This window comes from Neomonachus schauinslandi, chromosome 2 (assembly GCF_002201575.2).
Source record: "Neomonachus schauinslandi chromosome 2, ASM220157v2, whole genome shotgun sequence".
In the NCBI taxonomy this organism is placed as follows: domain Eukaryota; kingdom Metazoa; phylum Chordata; class Mammalia; order Carnivora; family Phocidae; genus Neomonachus; species Neomonachus schauinslandi.
In genome coordinates, this window is record NC_058404.1 from 68,711,018 (window position 1) to 68,723,200 (window position 12,183).

At 41.1% G+C, this 12,183-nt stretch overlaps 1 long non-coding RNA gene across 1 annotated transcript; it reads left to right on the plus strand.

The window, feature by feature from the left end:
• The first annotated feature begins 9,664 nt into the window (after nt 1-9,664).
• Nucleotides 9,665-11,978, plus strand: LOC110588651. The gene is made up of 4 exons (XR_002480819.1): nt 9,665-9,816; nt 9,986-10,122; nt 11,443-11,679; nt 11,896-11,978. It is a non-coding gene; the product is annotated as an uncharacterized LOC110588651 (long non-coding RNA).
• The last annotated feature ends 205 nt before the right edge of the window (nt 11,979-12,183 follow it).

Here is a 12,183-nt window from a genome sequence, read left to right on the forward strand (position 1 = left end):
ACTCCAGGATCATGACCTGAGCCGAAGGCAGTCGCTTAACCAACTGAGCCACCCAGGCGCCCTCATCTGCATTTTAAAATCAATTCAACAGCTTTTACGGTATGTTAAAAATAATTGATCCCATATTTTATCACTACTAGATTCACATTCATATTTCAGAATATGGAACCTCAGGAAAACTTGCTGTCTGGGGTCTGTGACAAAGAACAGACATTAATCCCAGCCTCTTATAGAATTCCAATGCATACGAAAGAGTTACTCTGTGTTACATTTGCAACTCATATGTGTCTTCTAGCAGCACCCTTCAACTCATGCTATTATCTCTTCTCTCTTCATTCTTCATTTTACTGAGCTCTCCTATGATATATGTCTACATTCATGCTATCCATTTTAGAACATAAACTCTCACAGATTAGGTCTATGTTCAAGACGTATTATTCTTTAAGTACCAATCACAATGACATTTGCACTTAGACTTTTTTTTAACTACTGTATTTTTGTTACAATGATTATCCTAAACTTAAAGTGGGAAAGCAAATTAAAGGTATTATTAGCCATTTGTGGATCAGTATTTTACTTTATGTAAAACTGTAAAGATAATGGGTATGTGATTTATAAAATACTATTCAAGTTATTATTTCAGTTATTTCTATATTATACACCTCCATAAATGTGCCAATTAAAATAAAAAAGGTATATCGTCCTCTGTATTATAATTATGCTTTTATCTAGAAATAAGCCAGTCTTAGCCATGCTTCCATTATTTCCTTTACAGCTATTTATTTTCTTTATCCTGTAATAGCTGTAAATTTCTAGAATGATAGTCACAGAATTGTATACCTGAAAGAGACTTTAAAGTGCTTATCCATTTCTCTCCCATTAGGCAAAGCTGCCCTTAAACATATTCAGACAGATGAAGACACACACAATTGAGAAATGTAAAGTGAATATTTCCCTAATTATAAATACAAAACATACATTTTATTTTTTTTAAGATTTATTTTAGAGAGCGAGGGAGGGAGAGCATGTGCGAGTCGGGGGAGGAAAAGGGGGAGAAAACCCCAAGCAGACTCCCCACCAAGCATGGAGCCCTACTCTGGGCTCGATCTCATAACCCCAGGATCATGACCTGAGCTGAAGCCAAGAGTCAGATGCTCAACTGACTGAGCAACCCAGGCACAGCAAGACATGTATTTTAAAAAGGAAGTTTTGTATCTTCCCCTCATTCAATATGAAATACTTCTGGTTTAACAATATAAATATTCAGTGATGAAGAGCAAAATAAAACAAAAACTGTGTTTCTTTTGCTAGTACTTAGCATAAAAAATGTCAGTTGTGATTTGATATTACTATTCTTTTTTTATTTTTTTAATTTAAATTCAATTAATTAACACACAGTGTATTATTAGTTTCAGAGGTAGAGTTCAGTGATTCATCAGTTGTATATAATACCCAGTGCTCATTACATCACATACCCTCCTTAATGTCCATCACCAGTTACCCTATCCCTCCACCTCTCTCTCCCCTCCAGCAACCCTCAGTTTGTTTCCTATGATTAAGAATCTCTCATGGTTTTTCTCCCTCTCTGGTTTCGTATTGTTTTATTTTCCCCTCTCCTCCCCTATGATTTTCTGTTTTGTTTCTTAATTCCACATATGTGTGAAATCATATAATTGTCTTTCTCCGATTTACTTATTTTGCTTAGCATAATACCCTCTAGTTTATCCACGTCATTGCAAATGGCAAAGTTTCATTTTTTTATGTTGATATTACTATTCTTAGCGATAGGTTTTCTGTCCCCTTCTACCCAGTTGCCATTGCCTGCAACAATGACATTTAGAAAATAATACCACTAGAAACTGTTCAAAATAACAAAACAAGAGTTTCAAAGGAAAAAAAAAAAGCCCAAGCCAATACAAGGACCATTTTACATATCACTCTTCTGTAGTTCCTAATAGATATAGTGATTTTTAAAAAATTATAAGGCACCTCGTGGCTCAGCAGTTAAGCGTTCGACTCTTGATTTTGGCTCAGGTCATGATCTCAGGGTCGTGAGATCAGGCCCCATGTCATGCTCCATACTGGGCTGGACCCTGCCTGAGATTCTCTTTCTCTCTCTCCCTCTGCCTGCCCCCCCTTAAAAATTAAAAAAATCATAATCGTATACTCAGTTTTTTTATGTAATATTACAGCATAAATATTTCCATATTCTGACATGGTGCTGATGATATCTTTCATTTTAATAAATCCATAATATCTCATTAAGTGAATGTACTCTTATCATTTATTTTCTATTATTCCATAATAAAAATAATATAATGAGACAATAAATATGTTTGGTTACACAGTTTTCTTCAACTGAAATATTGTCTTACTCTAAATTTCCCAAAATTAACATTTTTAGGACTTGATCTTGAATTTCAAATTACTTTTTTCAAATGATCCTTCTAATTTCTCTACCATCAGCATGCAGAGTTCTCTAGCACTGAATGAATGTTTTAGTGATTTTAATTTGCACTAAGTTTGGAACAGGTGTCTTTGATGTAATTCATCTTTGGGGAACCAAATAAAAAGAAAAAAGTCACTTCAGCTGCTGCACACATCAGATTATTAAAAAAACTAAGATTAATTTCAGATTATTAGGGAATGATTTATAAAACCTTCTATCAGATTATCAGTTATCAGATATCATAAAAGGGCAGTCAGGAAATGAGAGCCACTCCTCCTTACCTACTAACTGCCCCACCTTGCCCCCTGTTCTAGAGGCCCTTTGTTAAATGTAAGACCTGAACATATTAAAGTTCTGATCTGATTGTATTTCTCCCTTCCTGAAAAAATTTGCAATAGCTCCAATTGGTCTACAGACAAATCCCAAATCCTAAACTGTGGCTCTAACACAATAGAAAGAACCTATTGATAGCAGCAGTACTCAGGAGGGGGCACAAGCCACAGACTCCGAGGCCCCAGGTTCGGGTCCCATCCCTGTGCTAATACTTAACCTTCCAAACTGCTTATCTGCACAGTGAAAACAATAGTATCTATTTTACAAGGCTGTTTAGAAGATTAGATGAGAATTCATTTCAAAGGGCCCAGAATAAAGGGCCTCCTTAATGTGAACTCCTTTCTTTCTTTCCTCTTGGATCTGGGCTCAGCCCTCTTTACCCCACCCACCATGGATCCCCACGCCCACCTGTCGCTCTTCTGTTTCTACACCTCTGCTTATTCTATTTTTTCCATCGAATGCCTGTTTCTTGCATCTCCAAAATCCTACCCACCACCCAAATAAGAAGCTTTTCCAGACTGATCTCCCCAACTGAAATGAACTTTTCCTTTGCCACCATCTTGCTTCTAGCACTTATCACAGTTGGTGTATGTGACGGTTGTATATGGGGCGTCATAGACCTTTTCGAAACAGAGCGCATGTCTCAATGCTCTTCGTATCCCTCCCTCACCCAAGCACAACGCCTGGCACAAAATAAGCCTGTGTTTATTGTTGGTTTATCTAATTCTACCCTATCGGATGCCATGCTTTTTTCTCTTTTCTCCCTTCTCTGCCCGTAGTCTTTCTCTTTCATATGCAGTAACATTCCACATTGAACACATCCACCACAAACAACAGAGATGGGAGGCTATGAACTTCCCCTAACCTCCAAACAGACACACAAAAATCCCAATAAGTAAATGAAATGACAGTTTTAAGAAAGGGAGGGAGGGGGAAACCTAGCCTGTCAGAGAAGCAGCTTTGGCATGTCTAAATCTGTCTGTTTTGGGATATAAGCCAAAGTCAGGGGTCCAAGACTATTTCAATTCTATTGCATTCCATTTATTATTTATATAGTGCATATTGCTGTAGTCCCTAAGCACTTTAAAATGAAATACAACATACCTCTGGGAGCGAGAAAGGAAATGAAGAACGGGGACGAGGGGGAGGTGTTGGAACACTGGTGAGCATGGTGAGGTCTAAGCTGAGACAAGCGGCTCCTCCCCTGTCTGACGCAGGTGTGAATAACATATTGTTCAATGTCAGTGGCATAAATTTATAATGGGAGCTGGAAGCCAAACTTTGCAGGAAAAGCTTTCTTTACCCTTTGCTTGAAAAACACACAGTCCTCAGGGGAGAAGGACACCCTCCTTCTTCTCTTCTCTCCATCCTGAAATTTAGAACCTGATCGGAACATACTCGAAACCCATGCTCACCCTATAAACCTCGCCCTTGGAGACTTTTTTTAAATTCCTTGTGACACCAGAAGCTACAAATGCGAATGCTTCTGGCTGCGGTGTTTTTCTCATATGGTTCCGTTTCCTATGGCATTTGGAAATTCTCAAAAGGGAGAAGCACAGGGAAGAGTCAAACAGTGTCATCAGCACTAGGGAGCATCCCGCGCACACATCTGTCCTTCAGGCTGGGCCACAGACCTTTGTGCTGTAGCGGGGCAGTACTTGCTTGTCTTCTCCCTGAATCCTTCAGGTATTTCCTGATAATGTGCCCTTCAGTAAGGAGGTCTAAGGAAGCCTGGGGTCTGTCCTGAAATAGAACAGCATCCAAATGCTGTGACCCCAGACCTCAACATTTCTGCTGACGTTCGATGCGGGCTTTAGGCAAACTCAAACTTCATGGGGGCGAGGGGGAGGGTTGCTTTGATAAGCCTTTTTAAACATGCAGACTTTCTTGGGGAAGCCTTGAACTAAGGGAATAAGTGAAATAGAGATAAATAGAGATGCCTCAGCCTGGGGTGTTCAATATTCTCTTCAATAATTAAAAATGCTGTCTCCAGTGGGAGCAGAGAGCTTGCTGTAGAGATTATTATGGTTTGAAGCATTTTCTGTATGAGTGGTGAGGGAAGGGGTTGGGGGGGGTGCTAGGCAATAAGACCCTGAAAGATGTCAGCTCCTACAATGGGGAGATAGGAGGATTTCAGAGACCCAGCAGCTCAGCCGGAGGACAGAGGCAGGCTGGAGGGGTGCTCAGAAGGGGATGCCCACTGTCCTCCACAAACAAGATTTTTAAAACGTAAGTCTCAAGTTGTTTTCCATTCAACGTATAATGTCCCTTTGTGACCACCTATCCTTCAGTAAAGACTGTTAAACACAATAGCTTTCTGTTAGCAGAGGAATATGAGGGAAGCATGTGTCTGTGTTTGGGGAGGGAAGTGGATTGGGGAGAGGTGTTAGCATAAGAGACAACTGAGGTGTGGAGTGAGAAGGGACAGTGGCAGCCAGAATGGGCTTGTAGAACATGGAAACATGATCCCTGGCTTCTCCGAATTGTTAGAAGTTAGGGCTGCATTTCCTGCAAACACGTAAAATGTGAAAGGGTTAGGAATGGGAAGGAAGATCGTTATTTTATAAATTTTAAAGAAAGAGTTGAGTTGGAATGATGATACACTGGAATAAAAACTGCTACAGTATGAATTTGTTTCTGATGAAGAAAAGAAAAAAGGGAAGGAGGGAGGGAGGAAGAAAGGAAAGAAAATCTCTGCTGTCCGATCCTGTGCCATTCATGGCTTCAATCTGCTGGGAACAAAATCCTGAGGAAGGGAATAGTGTGGTCCGTATCTTCCAGAAATGGCTTTAAATGGAGAGGTATTCAGAAACAGAACATACTTCAAGTTCTCAGGAACCACTCTAGATCCCTGGATGGGATCTGAAACAAGCAGATGAGGGCTCAGGGAACCCAGGAATATGAGGGGCTGGGTCCCGTGCCTAAGGGCCCCTAACTGGCCCGCAGCCATCCTTGTGTCCTCCTGGGTGTTATTACGCATTCGTAAATCAATATATTCCCCATCCATGTCTATTTGTATTTTAAACGATTTCACATAGAGTAAATGCCACAACCCAAAAAAGTTGAACAATGAAAACTAGTTGCCCTGCAATGTTGTGCATATTCAGCACTTTCATTCAAATCCTTTGTTGTTGTTGTCTTTTCATTTGATCCTCAGGACAACCAAATGAAGACAAATAGCAGCATCACTACCATGTCTACAGAAGAGAATGAGTGAGGCTCACATTGAGAAGGTTCTGCGGTTAGTAAGTAGAGGAGCTGAGTTCTAAGCCCAAAACCTTTCCCCATTCTCAGTCTGCTGTACCTGCACAACCAAGTAGTTGCAGTTCATGGCATCCGGGGAGATAAATCTTTTACTGTGTGCCAGAATTGTGTGGCTTTGTTTTGTCTTTTCAGGGTCTCTTTAAATCACGGGGCATGAGAAGCATTGCAATGTGGGTCCAGGTCTTCCGATTTTTCAAGAGAATCTGGACACGTAGATTTGTAGACCAAGTCTGATATTTTAATATTGGTGCATCTGAGAAAGAAATGAAATCGACACCTTGTGCAAACCCAGCACGCCGGCCACCAGTGTGAGACCTCTGCCTTAAATCTGTGTACTTGGCCCCTTCCCAGACTTATTCCCAGAGAGAGTGGAAAGGTGATGTCACTGTCTTCTGCTCCTTTTTCTCCAACAGACTCTCACCCGGTCTGAATATCCGCCCCTGGATTCCTCATCTTTTCTATTTCCCTCCATCTGAGGCATTTTCACTTTTTCTTTGCGGGGAGGGGGTTCCATTGGGAATCAAGTGGTGTCAGGGGAAACGTTGTGTTTGGTTTTTCAGCAGCCTGAACTGGAGGGAGCTAGAGAGTAGACAGCTAGAAGGCATGGGGGCAGGGAAGGAAGATCAAGGGAGGGCGAGGACAAGCCATGCACCACCAGGGCACTGCCTTCCAAGGAGAGGAAATGAAAGGATGGAGCTGACGGGCACTCTTAGTAAATATTCAATAGTAATGCAAAAGAGAGTAATGGACCACAAAGAAACTGTGATAAGCACGCCAGTGGTTGACTGTATTTCAGCACACAGCTGGGTACTAGAGCTTAACACATCTCTTCTGACATTGCAGACGGTTTTACTGTGCTGGGAGGAAAACCTGAGAAATGAATACTGGGCAGACGCTTTTGCGATTATGGAAACAAATAAATGGTGGAAGGAGAATGGCAGTAAAAGAGATTCTATTTCCACCACTCTAAATAGACGTGACATCTCATGGCAGATATGATTTCATTAATTAGCAGCAAGAGATGTTAGAAATAACCGTAGTATAGATGGGCTTACTCTGCTTTTGCCAATGAAAGTGCTTTTGAATGTGACCCTTCAGTAACTGAGGCAACAATATTTCTTAGCTCCTATTGTGGACGAAGTAGCAGGCACCGTGGGGGGGAGGCACAGGAAATGGTGGTGGTAATCTTTTCTTCTGAGTAAGCTTAGAGTCTAGTGGTATTAGATTTGCAAGAAGGATGAAGCTCCTCCCAAAAGCCCAGATCAAATCTTGAACAGTTTCAAGGAACACCAAAATCTACATACTAGACACCTCTCCCAGAAAACATATCACTTTGCATTTGTCTGAACATAATTCAAACCACATTCACTAAAACTGTTACCCTATTCTGTAGCCATTTTGTTTTTATGTTTCTGTAAGAAAATGCAAAGGGTAGCATTTTCTAGGAATAGCATTTCCTCAGAAGCCTCTTTACAACTTTAAAGATAAAAGTGTTTATATTTTTCTACTCTTAAGGCTATCTGAATCTGTAAATTCTCCTAAATCACACTCCTTTCTTTCCCATCCCCCCTTTTTAATTATTATTATACTCATACCACCATGAACTTCATACATGTTCATTAAAAATGCAGTCACTTCTCTCTCCCATTCAGTTCAGCAGACCAACACTAAAGTTAAGTGGTCAACCTGTCATTCTACTTCTCAACCCTGACGGGGTTATCAGTAAGCACAGTCAAAAAATAAAACAGATCAGTGGTAGTGCCACCCAGTAAGAAGAATGAAATCCAGATGCTGTCAAAATTAAGAGACGTTTGATTAATGCCACCGTTAACTTTATTTCCACTGCTTCCCCAGCTGGGTCAAAAAAAAAAGCAGGACAGGGCCAGACCAATGTGTTCACACTTCAGGGCATCTTTTTAGCAAGGCACAATTTTTAAAATAATGTCTAAGTCACTTGATGTGTTGTCAAAAGATTGCCTTGTGTCTATCAAGAAGCTTTAATTCTGGGGCGCCTGGGTGGCTCAGTTGGTTAAGCAAGTGCCTTCGGCTCAGGTCAAGATCCTGGAGTCCCAGGATCGAGTCCCGCATCGGGCTCCCTGCCGGCAGGGAGTCTGCTTCTCCCTCTGACCCTCCCCCTCTCATGCTCTCTGTCTCCCATTCTCTCTCTCAGATAAATAAATAAAAAAATCTTTAAAAAAAAAAAAAAGAAGCTTTAATTCTACGAGTCAAAAGTAGGCTTTACCTCAGTGCCGGTTCCCTACCCAGACCTCCCTGGTATCAAAAGTACTTTTGTCTCTTCTGTGACAGGGAAAATATCAGTGATGTACTGCAGTGTATATTTGGGATCTCTATAACATCTGTGGAAGTCAAACTTTATTTCCCAGACAGACACAAAATTCATGTGGCTTTTAACTCATTTTTTAGTAGATCCTGACCTAATATAAAAAATTGACAACAGGTGACCAATATTCCCAAAGAATCATAAAAATTCAAAACATTCTAAAGAACAAATACTTTCAAGAAAAGTTGACTGAAAATCCCAAGTTGGGATCACACAAGTGAGTGTGTTTAAAATCACTTGGTTTGCATCCCATGCTTTAATCGATCTCTGAGAATCTTGATATCATCTCCATATTTCAAGCTTTTTTCTTGCAACTTCTCAACAATTTTGAGTTATTTATTGTGGTGCTTTCAGGAAAGCAATAAAAATGTTTTCAGACTTCTGTGCGTAGTGAAAGGGGAAAAAAAAAGGCTTAATTGGTCCAGCTGTGTCTTGTTTTTCTAAATATAAAAAAAAAGTTATTCTGTGTTGAATGTAGAATCCACTGAAATGTGACAAACTGAAGTTACTTTATCTTTCCTGACAGTAATTTTTCAGAAATCCCTATTACCTTTGTAAATTTCCCATAATCAGAAAACTTCTTTCTGTGAAGATCAGTCATCGGGAAAGTTTTTTAAGCCTAATGAACGTATGTGACATAACCTTAAACATTTGACATCAGTATTTTAAGGATTTCCAATCACATATTTCAGCCTAAGCTTTTAGTTTTATATTCTGATGTCAAATAATTTTTTTGAATTCTTTATCATTTGGGAAATGATCTCGCTTCTTAAAAATAATTATTAGTTATCGTTGTAAACACATTTCTTTGACAATGTTTTCAGGAGCAAAAGGATAGGCATTTTCAAGTCGGCATCCTTCTGTGTATTGATTGGGGGGGGGACGATTGTAGGCCGTCCCTTCCCCCTGCTTTTCTCCTCCGTAGCCCCGTGGCCGCAGCTCAAGTCTAGGTGGCTCGGTGCCAACAGAAATGCCTATGGGAAGGAAAGCCTGTTCTCCACAGAGAGCTGACTGCTTTGTGAAAGAGGAGAAGACAAAGCCTAATACAGTGAAACTTCTTTAGAACATTTTCCAGGGAACTGAACATTTTGAATGTCCTACGTGGGAAAACAGGCGCTGGGAGAGCAGCACAATGACGCATTTCACTGCGCTGCACTTGCCAAACATTCCAGCGCGCCCTGCGCACGAGGCGAATAAACTGGCTTCAACGGGAGATGGGCAGAGGCTCTCGAAAGCTTTCCTCCCGCCCCCTCTGAGGTTACACAAAACGGTCATAACAGAGGCCAGATCTGTTCTCAAATACCACGCGCTGGAGGAGGTAGAATACCCTGTGGGTCTTTGACTGGCTCAGGTGGCTTAGAGAAGGGCAAAACAGTAGCTTTATAGACGACAGAAATCACTTGGAGAAGGAACAGACTCTTGAGTGGAGGTAAGCACACCGCATGGTGAGTATCCTCTTCTCTAAATGTTGGGAGTTGGGGCCCTTGCACTTTTACTCGTTGTGCTTTTCTCTACTGAGTGCTATTCCATTAGGTGCTAGCGTCTCATGGTTCTCATGTTTGAAAACCCCTCTTCTTGTACATTTTAATTTATTTCAGATCATTACAGAAACTCACAAAACTGAGGACAAAATCACGGAACACCAGGGAGCCGGGCTGGCCATACTGTGCTTTGAGCAGCCTGTGGTAAACATCTGGTTGGAGCCTAGCTTTTTTTTGTCTGCAGAGCTGGTTAGGTGGGTGCAGGAAATTCTACTTACTGGGTTTGTCAGTTATCATAGAAGCATCATGGTATTTTTTAGATTACCAAGAATCTGTTGTAATGTGACTTTGTGACACAGCAGATAAAGAGATCAAGATAGATCACTGCTGGAGACTGTGTTTCCTAAGAATGGATGATAAGCATTAGCAGATAAAAAAAAATGTAATCAATCAAGTAATGGAACAAGGCAGGAATGAGAGGAATGTTTTTCAATTTAAAATCTAGTGTAAATTTTGCCCTTAACAACATCGGAGAAAATGTAAAGAAGCAGACGGAATTCCTTAAATACACAGTTAAGGAAGAAAAGTACTGCTTAAGGAGATGCGTAAATGGTTTCAGACATGAATATATGTATGTATGTATGTATGTATAGGGTTTTCCCTTTCCTGTTAGGATTAAGCTATTTTTTTAGAGTAAATGTATTCAGGAGTGGATTACTTTGTCAATAACAACAACCTACTTTTTGTAGCTCTTTAAAAAATAACCTTAAAAAGTGCACAAGAAGAGATGTTTGTTTTAGAAAAACATGAATAATATTTTTTAACTTTTCTGAATGCTAGTGGTCTAATAGAACTGATAGAGTTGGGGCGCCTGGGTGGCTCAGTCGTTAAGTGTCTGCCTTTGGCTCAGGCGTGATCCCGGGGTCCTGGGATCGAGCCCCGCATCGGGCTCCCTGCTAAGTGGGGAGCCTGCTTCTCCCTCTGCCACTCCCCCTGCTTGTGTTCCCTCTCTCGCTGTCTCTCTCTGTGTCAAAAAAAAAAAAGAACTGATAGAGTCATGGTCACTAATGGGGAATGTTCCCAAAGGCCTCAGAAAATACAGTAATGAAAGAGTGAGACAACAAATATCAAAGTCTGAAAACTTCCAACTCTCTATCCACCAACCACACCCTTCCCATGCCCACCCCACCCCCTCTAGGGATATGTCAATCTCCCAACACCTGATGGACAGTGCAAGAGTCAGTGTTGATGTTTAAGAGGCTGAAGCAGATTTAGAAACAATGAAAGTTCAATAGTTATCATCCCTGCTCTTAAAATACCCCCAGCCACACTGCCACTGAGGATTTCTCATTGGCTACCTGGGACAGAAAGCTTCTAAATGGTCTCCAATGATCCCTACCTCCTGGTATTCATGCTCTTGTGTAATGTCCTACCCTTCAACATGGGCTGGTTTAGTGACTTGTTTCTAGCAAAAAGAATGTGACAAAGGTGATGGGAAGTCATGTACTAGATTAGGTTACAGAATGGCTGTTGCTTCTGTCTTGGGCGCACACTCTCACTTGCTCTCTCTGAAGAAAGCCAGCTGCCATGTGGTGAGCTGCCTATGGAGAAACACACATCTCAGCACACCAGCCCTCGAGGAATCAAACCCTGGCAACAACCGGGTGAGTCAGTTTGGAATCAGATTCTCTCCCACTGAGTCTTCACAGAAGACCCCAGCCTCAGCCGACACCGGGACCACAACCTTATGAGAGACCATGCGCCAGAGGCACCAAGCTAAGCAGCACCCAGATTCCTGACCCACAGAACCTGTGAGAAAATAAATATCTGGTTTTTTAAGCCACTAAGTTCTGGGGTAATTTGTTATGCAGCAACAGATAACTAATATACCTTTCCATCCAGTGGCTCCCTTCCATCTTCTTCAGTCCACCTTCTCATTTCCTGCATGGTGCCCCATCTCTCTCATGGCCCTTCCTCACCCCCACTCCTTTTACTTCTTCTGTGGACAATTTAAAACTGTTTCACAGGCTCCTTTGTGCCATGCCCTCAGGGCTTCTCCTTTCCACCTTAAATGGCCTAAAAAGAATAAAGGAAGTTTGTAACCCAAGAGAAACTCTAGTGCTGGCAGCTGTAACAACAATTCTCAGCTTATATTAAGAAACTGTGGGTCGCCCAAAATAAGTAATGTATCTATGATTTCATCAACTTAAAAATATTCTAGTTTTGGGGTGAAAAAAAAGCATAGTCTAGCTTTGGTACATTTTATAAAGTTGAGATTAAAACCTTTGATGATTAAATACTCCATTCCCTGATTA